We start from the raw sequence: 12,870 nt of genomic DNA, 5'->3' as shown, positions 1-12,870 counted from the left end.
GTACTTTACTTTCTTAAAACACATGGTGGTCATGGTTTAGCAGTACCTTTGTCTTTCTTTGTTTTTGTTTTGAAGTAACGTTACACGTCTGCAGTATTATTGTTTTTGAGTTTCATCAATGGTCATTTAGCTGCGTTGCTTTCTGATGCTTTTCTAAACGTATCATATTATCAATACAGATTTTTAGTGGTAAGATTAAACCATAAGTTAGTCATTTATCTTGTCAGTGTGCTTGTTTTAACAAGAGAAATAGTCGACTTTCACTAATAACTCAATACAGTTGCATACCACTGCATCCATATGAAGACGTTGTTCTGCAGATCCGTCGCCGTCTTTTTCAAATCGCTCGCTCTGTCTCGAACGTGTAAGGCTTGATGGACAAATCGGTAACACTTTATTTCGATAGTCCACTTTAGACATTCTACTAATTATAAGTAACTTTTCAACTACATGTCAACTAACTGTCATTAGAGTATTAGTAGACTGTCAGCTTAACATCTGCTGACACTTTATCTTGTTGGTCCCCCAAAAGACATTCAACTGACTATGAGTAACATGGCGACTACTAGTAAACTAATTCTCCTAACCCAAAGCAGGGCTCAACATAAAAAAAAATCCCCACTGGCCCTGAAAGAAAGACAAGGAAAATCACTTTTCCATTAAACTGTATTTATTGTATACATTAGGATAAATCAAAACAGTGAAGGAAGTTCAGGAATTAAGAGAGAGACATGCAAAAATAACCTACTTTCAGCGTCCAGTAGATTATTTGTCAATACCTGCTCTCTCCTCATCTCGATCACTCTCTCTCTTTTTCCCTCAGTCTCCTCATCTTACTTATTAAAGCTAAAGTTATTCATTCAAGAGCAGTGAGTGATTTTCTTTTTGCCTTTAGTTGTTTGATTCGCAGTAATGTCGCAATCGTCCGCATATTAGACTGCTTTCCCTTTAAGAACGAGTGCAGATGTAAGTCTACTACTGATGCACCATATTTTCTCCCAACTATTTCCATAACTGCGTCCATTTTAGACATAAACTGTTTAAGTGAATCTCCAAGCCAGTCATTTTGACACATTTTTGTGTACATTTGATCGTTTAGACGCGCACATGAAGCCCAAAGTGTATACTTATCTCGTTGCGGTCAGTTTCGCAGCGCGCGCCGCATCGGCAACAGCATCTCTTGCGCTTTTTGTGCTTTTAATAGCTCTTTTTATTATTAAACGCGCCCCGCAATTTAGCAACAGAAGTGACTGCATTTTACAACAATCACCGATCGTGCTGATTCTGTATTAAAGTTTGATTTAAGGAGAAAAGACAGCGTGCTACTGTACTGCTGTGATGGGAAGGACTTTGCGTTAGACAGAATGCAGGTTTTAATGGTTTTACCTCAAATATATTCTATAATCTTTGGAAGCTGAAATCTAAAATAAAATCATATTATTATATCACAGATCAAAGTGTAACCATAACTTGAATGTTTAGTTCTGTCCTCCGTCAGGTGTTGTGCACGCTGTGGCACTGCGTGAGATCTCTCTCTCTCGCTCTCTCTCTCTCTCTCTTACAGATAATTTACATTTGGTACGGGATATGCTTGATTTTGCTTTTCAAAACAACATTAATATTGGGTTTCTGTCATTAGATCAGGAAAAAGCTTTTGACAGAGTTGACCACAATTTTCTTTTTAATACTTTGAAGGCTTTTGGATTCGGGGATGTTTTCATTTCTAAAATTAAACTGCTATACACTGAGGCTGTATGTATGGTTAAAATGGCTGGTGGCCTCAGTACTCCTGTGAAGATCCATAGAGGGATTCGGCAAGGGTGTCCTCTCTCGGGTCAGTTATACAGCATAGCTATTGAACCTCTGCTATGCAGATTAAGAAGACAGCTTTCTGGTTTAAATGTTAATACAATGGGTTTTAAAGAACCTACTAAACTCTCTGCATATGCAGATGACATCACAGTGTTAATCAGTAATCAGTGTGAGTTTCAATCTTTAAAAGGAGCTCTAGAGAGTTACGGGAAGGCATCTTCGGCTAGAATTAACTGGGGTAAAAGTGAGGCTCTTTGGTGTGGTCTTGGGCTGAATAGTCCATCACTTCCTGGTGGATTAAAGTGGGGGAAAACAGGATTTAAATATCTTGGGGTGTTTTTGGGAGTAGAGGAATATAAAAAGAGAAACTGGGAGGGCCTAGTGGAGAAAGTGTGTGCTCGGTTGTCTCACTGGAAATGGTTGCTGCCTCGGCTGTCCTACAGGGGGAGGGTCCTGGTCTGCAATAATCTGGTGGCCTCATCGCTATGGCACAGGATGATGATTCTGGAGCCTCCAGAAGATCTAGTAAAGGAAATCCAGAAAACTCTGGTGGACTTTTTCTGGTCGGGACAGCATTGGCTGAGGGCGCCTGTATTGTACCTGCCTACTCAAGAAGGAGGGCAGGGACTAATCGACATTGGTTCTAGGATCAGAGCTTTCAGGCTGCAGGCGGTTCGGAGACTACTCTACGGGAAAGACGTGAGCTGGGCCGAGGTGGCCTGTGCCCTTCTGAGGAGAGCAGGCAACATGGGGCTGGACCGTCATCTGTTTCTTATGGATATCGATAAGCTGGACTTAACAGGACTGACAGCATTCTACCGGTCAGTAATGAGAGCGTGGACACTGTTAAAGATATCTCGAGAGCCAAATGGTGTGCTGGAACTGTGGAAGAGGGAAGAACCTCTGCTATTTAACCCAGCACTGGCATTGGACATTTCAAATTCAGTCTCCCTCAGAAGAGCTCTATGGACTGCAAATATTACAAAAATTGGACTTTTGATCTCTGGGGATGGTTGGATATCTGCTGAAAACTTAGCTAAAAGGCTGGACATTAGATCAGTTCGAGTGGTGGAGAGAATGATGACTCAAATACGTGAGTTTTTGCCCCAGGACTATAGACTGGCTCTGGAGTCATCTGGTGGGGAGGAAGAGACTTCTACTTTTCCAGAATTATGCCTTTCAGCAAATACTGGAATATGGCAAGAGACTGAGGGAGGCCTGCTTTCTTTTAAGACCCCCCAGTTGGACTTTTTTAGCAACACTGGGAAAAAAGCCTTGTATTTACTGTGTGTGAAAGTGTCACATCTGCACTCACTTGAGAGTGTGAGAGAGTCCAAGTGGCAGGAGGTGTTTGGGCCAGGCGCTTCCCCCAAAGGCTGCTGGAGGTCCCTGTACAAGCCTCCAATAGAGAAAAGGTCTGGAGACCTTCAGTGGAGAGTAGTGCATGGGATAATAGCCACAAACAGACACAGAGCACACCTTGATCCGCAGGTTGGGGAGGATTGTCCTTTTTGTGGGATGAGGGAAACAGTTTTTCATCTGTTTTTTAATTGTTTAAGGCTAAAGCTTTTATTTCACAAATTAGAAGAGTGGTGCCAGACCCTGGGGGAAGTTTTTGTGCACACTTTTTTTATTTATGGACCTAAATACAACAAGAAAAAAAAAGAAGTTCACGTTTTATTAAATTTTCTATATGGACAAGCTAAAATGGCAATTTGGTTGTCACGAAAAAGAAAATTAAATGATGGTGTATCAACTGATGTAGTCGCTGTGTTAAAGGGGTTAATACAATCACGAATCAATATAGAGTATTGCTATTACAAGGCTGTTAATGACTTGGATGTTTTCAGAGGTAAATGGGGCATAGAGAAATGTCTTTGTGATGTTGACTCTGATGGCTGTCTCCAAATGAATGTATAATGCTCACAGTTAGTCCGCTAAAGGAGTCCTTAACTTTTTTTTTTTTTTTTTTTTTAATGCTCTCTTTTTAATTGGAAAAAACTACTAAAGATATTATACCTTAAATGATTTTGTAAATAAAGTGATCTTAAAGTCAAAAAGTCTCTCTCTCACTCTCTCTCTCTCTCTCTCTCTCTCTCTCTCTCTCTCTCTCTCTCGCTCTCTCTCTCTCTCTCTCTCACTCTCTCTCTCTCTCTCTCTCTCTCTCTCTCTCTCTCTCTCTCTCTCTAGCTCTCTCTCGCTCTCTCTCTTCCTCTTCTGGACTGCGCGAATAGCAAAATGCATCACAGACAAATGGTTTAATTTTATTAAATATAGGCCTAGACATGGCTGGCGACTCAGCGAGATGGTTCATTTTTTTATAGCAATAATAAATGATAGCCTACATGTAGGCTATTTCTCCAGCGACAGCAATAACAATAACGTCCGAGCTTATCGATACAGCGGCCTTTCAAAATTCAGTCCCGTTTAATACCGAGTACGCATCCATCCCTACCAGGTGTACTGTGTTTTCCATGACTCTAGGAATGTCCAGCCTCGTAGTTCTTTGGCATTTTAACATTGACACTCTTCGCGCCACACTGTTTATGACGTTTGCTGTTTGTTTTGCTGATCGCCAGTTACTGGCCCGCGCGGGCAAGTGACTGGCCAATCAACTAGCCCGACATACTCTTTTACTGGCCCCGGGCCATCAGGCCATTGCTTATGTCGAGCCCTGCCCAAAGCCTGACACCTAACACTAACCTAACAGTCTACTGACAATCTACTATAATATACTAATACTCTAATGAGAGTTAGTTGACATGTAGTTGACATGTAAACTACAATAATGGCCAAACGTGGGGAGTTGAACCGACCGTGAACTCATGGACCTGGAGAGCGGGCGGGGTGTGACGCATCTCCTTTTTATTTAAAGGGGCCGCTCCAAAACGGGTTACTCACAGACGCACATCAGAAAAGGGGCCTGTGGAGCTATAATAATGAGGAATTCAGACCCAAGCATTGCAGTTATGCTTTATATAGACCACAAATGTATGATTTGTATGTAAAAAATTAATGATTTAAAAGCATGATATGTACCCTTTAAATGGTTTAAAAGTAAGCATTTTCAATAATCAGTGTAGGGTTTCGAGAACGCATTCTGAATTTTTGCGTTTTTTAAACACAATGTCACATTAACGCACATACGCTAACCAGAAAAACCAGCGAGATGCAGAGTAACGGTCAAAGACGTCCATCTAGTGCATATTTACATACACAATTATGAACACATGAACACATTCATGCACCCTGTGTGAACCAGCAATTTGGCTGATAGAATTTCTGATTCATTATTTTATAGGAAACACAAGCATGCTGATATATTGAACTGCACGTGTTTCTTATATGCTAAAAGGTTTAATTTAAACCCATGACAAATAAATGTATTAATAAAGTAGTGGTAACAATAAATGTTTAAAATGAGTAAATATATATAAAAAAACATATTAGGGCTGAATATTGACACATTTCTCAATTCAATTTTGACTCACAAGCAGTTGATTCAGTTTTGATCTCAATTCAATAAAGATTCATTTGGATTTAAATCAGGAACAATAAATATAAAATTCTCAACTAAAGCTGAAAATTCAGGGAAACCTGTCAATTCACCTTTGGCTAAGCCACGCCCTAGAATGTAGATTGACCAATCACAGCGCAGCCAAGAACGAGCGCCCACACAGAGGTCCGACAGTTTTTCACAGCGCTGCATTGACTTTCAACACAGGCGTCTCATATTTTTGGTCTCGGCAGGCGATTACCGTCGAAGTTTTATCCAAAATATGGTTAAACGTTGTGCCTCGGGCATTTGTAACACAGATACGCGTTTCCCAGAGAGGTTGGAGGGGGGTGTCCGTTTTTTCCCTTCCCAAAACCGAAGTCAAATCCTGACAGTGACAAGTCTCGTGTTTGTATTAAACTGTATGGACGTCCTCAGTCAGCTAAACCCCGCAAATATCAACAAGCACATCTTTTTTACTTCTAACCTTACTGTGAGTGTGAAGTTATACTAGTTAGACCGTTTTATAATGTTTTAGGTTATGATTTCGGTTCTCATACCTGTTGTTGACACACTAGCACACACTGCTAATAAGTACAACGTTATACTGGTGTAGTCCGTTTGCTTTGTAATAACGATTACAGAAGTGAATAGAGACCTACTCAGCTTTGCATGAACAGTGTTGCTCCTGATATTGTTTTATTGACATCTTCTGGCGGTTGAAACACTGATTACATGAGACATTGATTTTATAAGATCTTCTATAGGCTATCTTTCAACATCAAGTGAAAAAGTTTGACAGATTCTGTGAATTTTGCTTGTATTCGCTGACAAACATGAATCTGCTTGGGTTCACTTCTTTGTGAGCAATGTTCAGTTTATCCCAAGAATCGGTTCGGAAATGACATTATGAAAAAGATGATAATTCAATTTTTATTTTCATTGAATATTGATGGATAAATAGGGTGTAGAAAGAAAAAAGATGGTAAAATAAGTTTTGAGTATTAATTATGTAAATATAAAGGCAGCTACTGTGGCTGATCTACATACATGTGCAATAATTAAAGCTGGATATAATTTTCCTGTGATCAAATCATGCATCAGATTTTATCTTGTTGTATTGCATGTGTTAAACTGCTCTGTAAAGTGTGTGTGTTGCTCTTAAAACATTAACATTTAACTAGACTCTTTGTTTATGGTTCTCTAAATAATTGCATTGTACTTGTATCTTTGTAATACATGTCTGTTATCAGGGCCGTCGCCAGAACAAACCAAATGGGGGGGGGGGGGACACTTTTTTTAAATGATCTGAGACGGACCAAAACAACAACTATAGTTAGGCTAACTAAAATAGGACACAATAGTCTTGTTTTGTTCAATCAAATAAAATACTTCACCGTATGATCTCAACATCTGTTTATTTTCTCTTAACATTTCCACAGCTAGTAGCCTATATTCTATTGTTAAAGGGTACATATCATGCTTTTAAATCATTCATTTTTTACATATAAATCATACATTTGTGGTCTATATAAAGCATAACTGCAGTGCTCGGGTCTGAATTCCTCATTATTATAGCTCCACAGGCCCCTTTTCTGATGTGCATCTGTGAGCGACCCGTTTCAAAGCGGCCCCTTTAAATAAAAAGGAGATGCGTCACACCCCGCCCGCTCTCCAGGTCCATGAGTTCATGGTCAGTTCAACTCCCCACGTTCGGCCATTATTGTAGTTTGATTAGAGATATACGATTATATACGATACCTTCAAAGAACATTTTTATTCACACGTTAATAAAATGTCAACAACAGAAGATTTGTCCATCAAGCCTTACATATTCCAGCCAGAGCGAGCGAGTCGATAAAGACGACGATGAACCTGCACAACAACCACTTCTTATGGATGTATTGGTATGTGAGTTAACTGTTTTGTGTTATTAGTGAAAGTCGACTATTTCTCTTGTTAAAACAAGCACACTGACAAGATAAATGACTAACTTACTTAAATGACAAATTATTTTTAACCATCTAAATTTGTGACTAAAATAAGACTATCATAGTCCTAGATACATTTATCGTGCCACTTCACAACATCTTGAGGCTGTCTGCACTGCATACATTAAAGCAAATGTTTGAATTGATTTAGTCTTTTGTGTCGAAGTAGTGCAAGCACTGGAGTCTGTCAGAAATAGAACCGGATATATCAGTTTACTGTCTCTGAGTTGTTGTGTGGCACTGCATTTAGTGTAGATATACTATCACTGATGGGTTCTACTTGAAACATACATGCATCAAAATGCACGTCTCGCATCAGGTGCTGACAGGGTGCAACCCACACCCTAAAGGCACATTCATCCTTATGGAACCAAAATATTTCCATATATTTTTATCAATATTTTAAATGGTGTAAAAATACTTCAAAATATATTAAATAATATATTGCATAAATGGATTGTGTTATATGTAAGGGTTAATGCCCTCCGAGGTGTCCATTGTCAGGTTTTAATGGACGACGGCGAGGCGTAAACCGGCCGACGCGCAGCGGAGGACGGTTGCCTCCGCCGAAGTCCATTAAAACCTGACAATGGACACCTCGGAGGGCATTAACCCGCTTATACCATGGTCACTTGCCAAATAAAACATTAGTTTATATTTTAATTAGGCTAAATCTAGTTTTTACAAATAATAACTTGCCTTGCCTGCCTGAGTGTTTATTTAGCAACCGGAGATATATAGTCCGCTTAGTTCGTATCCCTCCAGGTTCACAAATGCATTTTTTTTTCATGAAACACAAAGGTAGGCATAGTTTTTTTTTTATTACTCATAAAACAATTAATCAAACAACAATAAAAAAAAAACAATTAGCTCTGATCTCCAGCTATTCGCACTTAACGTTATAGAGGGCAATAAATTAATCAGAGAGGGTCATTTGCCTCAGGCTCCTTAGGCTTGAAACGCTGTAACGTTCAGCCTTCTCCTGCCTTGGTTGTCTGGACAGCTGCGTAAAACTCCCGCAGGGTCTCATTCAGGGGTGCGTTTCCCGAAAGCATCGTTATCCAACTATGGTCGCAAGTTACGTCGTTACCAATAGAGTTCAATGGAGCAGCGCAGCAGCGGTGTAATTTTCTCCGTTTTATTTACATTTTTTCTTTCTTCAGCAGCATACCAGTCGTCAAAGTTGCCATATTCTCCATAAATGTTAAAAGAAATAGCACGAAGTCGCTCATTGTATTAGGCTATAATATCTAACGTTAGATGATAGAGCATGTGACTGCCTGTTGCTATGGTTACTCACAGCCGTTGTAGGCAGCGCATTTATTTATTAATTTCGAATGGTAAACAGGCAGTTTCACCAGAACTACTTTACTAGGTGTCCTCTATCACTTTTTAACGGACACCCTGCAGCCAATCAGAATCGAGTATTCACCCAGACCATGGTATAAATTACAATATATTGAATAATACATCAGGAAATGCCGCTTTTCATATATTGGAAATTATATTACAATATATTCACACTGTAAAATTTGCATAGGCGGTACTGTTTAAATTTATATTTGATTGACTCCCATATAAAAATCTTATACATAACGATAAAACAACGTTATTAACCAGATAATGGTATTTCAAATAAGCGTTTCTGTTCAGAAGGGGTTTTTGTTGTTGTTGTTGTTTATGTTCCTGTTAAAATTTAGATAGTTTCCTGTTTTTGTTTTCATTCCTTCAACCGGTTTAGAGCCCTGAGTCCAAAGATATTGTTTCTCTGCGCTGTTATCATTATAGTTGTGGTGTGAACTCAAAGCTCATGACCATAGGTGAGAGTAGGAATGTAGATTGACCGGTAAATTGAGAGCTTTGCCTTACGGCTCAGCTCCTTCTTCACCACAACAGACCGAACAGTTCCTCCCAATCACGCCCCTCCAGGTGTCACTGTCGTTGCCCGCATGAGCGTTGAAGTCCCCCAGTAGAACAACGGAGTCCCCAGTCGGAGCACTTTCCAGTACCCCTCCCAGAGACCCCAAAGAAGGCCGGGTACTCTGCACTGCCATTTGGCCCGTAGGCACACACGACAGTGAGAGACCTATCCCCGACCCGTAGGCGCAGGGAAACGACCATCTCGTTCACAGCGTTAAACTCCAACACATGGCGGCTGAGCTTGGGGGCTATAAGCAAACCCACAGCAGCCCATTGCTTCTCACCATGGTCAACTTCAGAGTGGTGAAGAGTCCATCCTCTCTCAAGGAGGGTGGTTCCAGAGCCCAAGCCATGTGAAGAAGTGATCCTGACTATCTCTAGTCGGAACCTCTCAACCTCACGCGCAATCTCAGGCTCCTTCCCCGCCAGCGAGGTGATGTTCCACATCCCTAAGGCTAGTTTCCGTTTCCAGGGATCGGGTCGTTGAGGCCCCCGCCTTCAAATGCCACCCGATCCTCTCTGCACCGGCCCCTTACGGCTCCTCCTGCAGGTGGTGAGCCCACGGGAAGGCAGTCCCACGTCGCTCGTTTGGGCTGAGCCCGGCCGGACCCCGTGGGGATAGGCCCAGCCACCAGGCGCTTGCATACGAGCCCCAACCCCGGGCCTGGCTCCAGGGTGGGGCCCCGGCTGCCCCATACCGGGCGATGTCACGTTCCTTTATTTTTTTTTTACATCATAAGGGATTTTTGAACTGCTCTTAGTCTGACCCATAGGACCTGTTTGCCTTGGGAGACCCTACCAGATGTTCCCCTCCTTGAACTGCTACTTTAACATGGTGGAGGGGTTTGAGTGCCCGAATGACCCGAGGAGCTATGTTGTCTGGGGCTATATGCCCCTGTTTTTTGTTTTTTGTTGTTTTTTGTTTTTGGGGACATGGACTGAGTAAACTCCACTGACCAGGAGTCATCTTCTGTACTCTTTCAAAACTTCAGGACAAACGCTTCTTGACTTGTACCTTGTGAACACACTGGTTAGCAGTTAGCACACTCAATTCCCATCACATGCTCAGATAGCAAACAGACAACTGAATATTCTTTCGGCTTAGAGTACTAGTTGGATGTTGTGAGTCTTATAACCAGCTAACAAATCGTGTGTGGATCTGCATGCTGTGCTGAGATTTGATTTCACTAAACCTGTTTAGCAGTTGTTGCTGCCAACCTCATTCTTAAGTTGTAGTTTGCGTGCTTCATATGTTCCCTCTCTTGAGTTTACGTGCTTCATATGTTCCCTCTCTAAGTTAATGATGGATCACGGTGTTTCCGCTTTTTAGTCAAGCTAAAGAGTTGTGCCTAATATATATACCTTCTTTACTTTTCAGATGCATTGCATTTAAGTTATAGATTTGATCAGTTCATGCAGAATTGGCTCCATCAGTCTTTGCTCTGGTGACGTACGCAGGTCTTCTCCAATCAGCTCTGTCTCATCTGCATACTCTCGAGAGCCACGCCCACATCTCAAAATCCAATCAACAAGCAGTGAATAGAACCAAGCACCGGCGCCCTACTTCTGTTATTTTCTAATAATCTGATCAAATTTTGGCATACATCACAATATGGAAGGAAATATGATGCTGCTTCCGTTGCATTGAGACGTTGATACCTTGATTCAGTTTATGGTTCAGAGTTGAATGTAATTGAGCCGTTAAGAAGAAATTTATGGATTACATTTTTTTTCCACACAGTCTGATATGGAGCATGAGTGTTTGCATGTGTGTGTCTTTATTATTGTTCTGTTTGGTGTGAAATGTGTGTGTGGTCGCCGCAGACGCTAGATGAGACGTTTGAGGGGTTTTCTGCTACATGCTCTTCAGTTTCAGATTTGTAAAAGACTTGATTCTTAATGCCTCAGTCGTGATGTGCCAAACTTTGCGTTGAACTGTTGCATTAGCTGAAATTATTCTTGTTGACAGTTTCGCCTGGGTCAGAACAGAAGAACGCTCTGGACGTGTGTGATGAAGATGATGATGATGTTGAGATCATATTTGAGCATAAGCCGACGAGAGAGCAGGCAGAACTGGCCGCCAGACTGATGCTTCCTCCTGCCTTCTTCTGTTACAAAAACGTCCCAGGATACGTCAGTGACGATGACGACGATGGTAAGATCTACACTGTATTTAAATATAGTCTGGTTTCTGTCACCTGTTCCAGTAAAGCACATGTCTGAAGATGTGCTCTGAGAACAGCTCAGGACTACCAGGATCTGTGCTTGTTTAATGAGCTGTTAAACTCCGAAACGGCTGTACAGAAAGATTGGCAGATCAGTGTGCAGGTGTCTGGTCCTCGACCGTGTGGTTAATCATCACATGTGTTTTCTCTCTCTGTGTTGCACAGATGAAGATTTTGAAACCGCAGTGAGGAATCTGAAAGGAAAGCTGTATCCGGACGGAGCTGAAGGGCCGTCAGATCACGGTAGGTGACGTGCATTACAGTGTTTCCTCCAGCTGAGGAGTTTTTCCAGCTGTGGTTGCAGGCCTATTTCCACAGGGGTAGGGGGCGTGGCCTACGGCTGATTTCCCATTGACCACGCCCCCTCACCCAAGAATCGTGCACTCACACACTGGCCACTAAAGGAATTAAAAAAATTTACACAAGATATTTATTTGCAAAGATTTAAACTGCACTGTATATTCATAATTAGAGATAATGAGCAGATGCTCGAGATACTGGACCTCTCGTTGCTTTCATACGCATTACTTAAACGGAGAATATTTGTTTTAGATTTATATTTAAAAATGAACACTTCAAGCTTTGTAAAGACATCTCTCTCATGTTGAGTTTGTTCGTTCTCTTCACACTGCGAGAGACGGCAGGTCGCACATCGTTTAGTTCATTTCTTTTATGAAAATCACTACCTTTTGTTTTTATTATGAGTGTACACCAATGAAAGTAGACTTTTAACAGTTTTGAATGACATATAACACTTATGTATGACAAAAATCGACTGAATTATTTGAGTCTCTTTCGCACTGATAAGAAAAAAAGTGAGGCTAATGCGCCAGCGTGATGGCCGACCCCAGGGGTTAAAACACTCTGCTTTCAGTGCTGAGAGCGAGTGTGTGTTTGCAGACTCTGAAGGAGAGTGTGTGTTTGCAGACTCTGAGGTCACACTAGTGTGGGAGAAGAAGCCGACTGCAGACGAGGAGCAGAGAGCCAGACGCCTGAAGCTGCCGCCCACCTTCCTGTGTGACATCAGCAGCGACTCCGACTCCGAGCGACCCGACGACGTCAGCGCAGAGCTACACACACTGCAGCACGCTCAGGTCAGAGGACTTTCTGAACACTGACATGAGACGTGATTAGCAGCACCGGTTTGACTCGTGTCTTGTTCTGGACACACAGGTGAAGCCGGAGCCTTCCCATGATGCAGCAGCGGAAGAGCCTCCCGTGGACGGCAGCGTTGACCCCATTGACCTCTCCACGAAGAGGAGCAGCGAGAGCGAGTCCAGCTCCACTGCAGGTACACGTGTCCTCCTCCTATAAAGAGAGCCAATCACAGTGATGTCTGCTGAACTCTCACGAATGCTGTCATCATAACACACAGAGCAAACACGATATGAATAAGAGATTCGTCTTTCATTGATTATAACGAGAG

This window comes from Pimephales promelas, chromosome 7 (genome assembly GCF_988280905.1).
Source record: "Pimephales promelas chromosome 7, fPimPro1.hap1.1, whole genome shotgun sequence".
Lineage (NCBI taxonomy): Eukaryota > Metazoa > Chordata > Actinopteri > Cypriniformes > Leuciscidae > Pimephales > Pimephales promelas.
The sequence above is the reverse complement of the archived record's forward strand: the minus strand, read 5'-3'. Positions refer to the sequence as shown.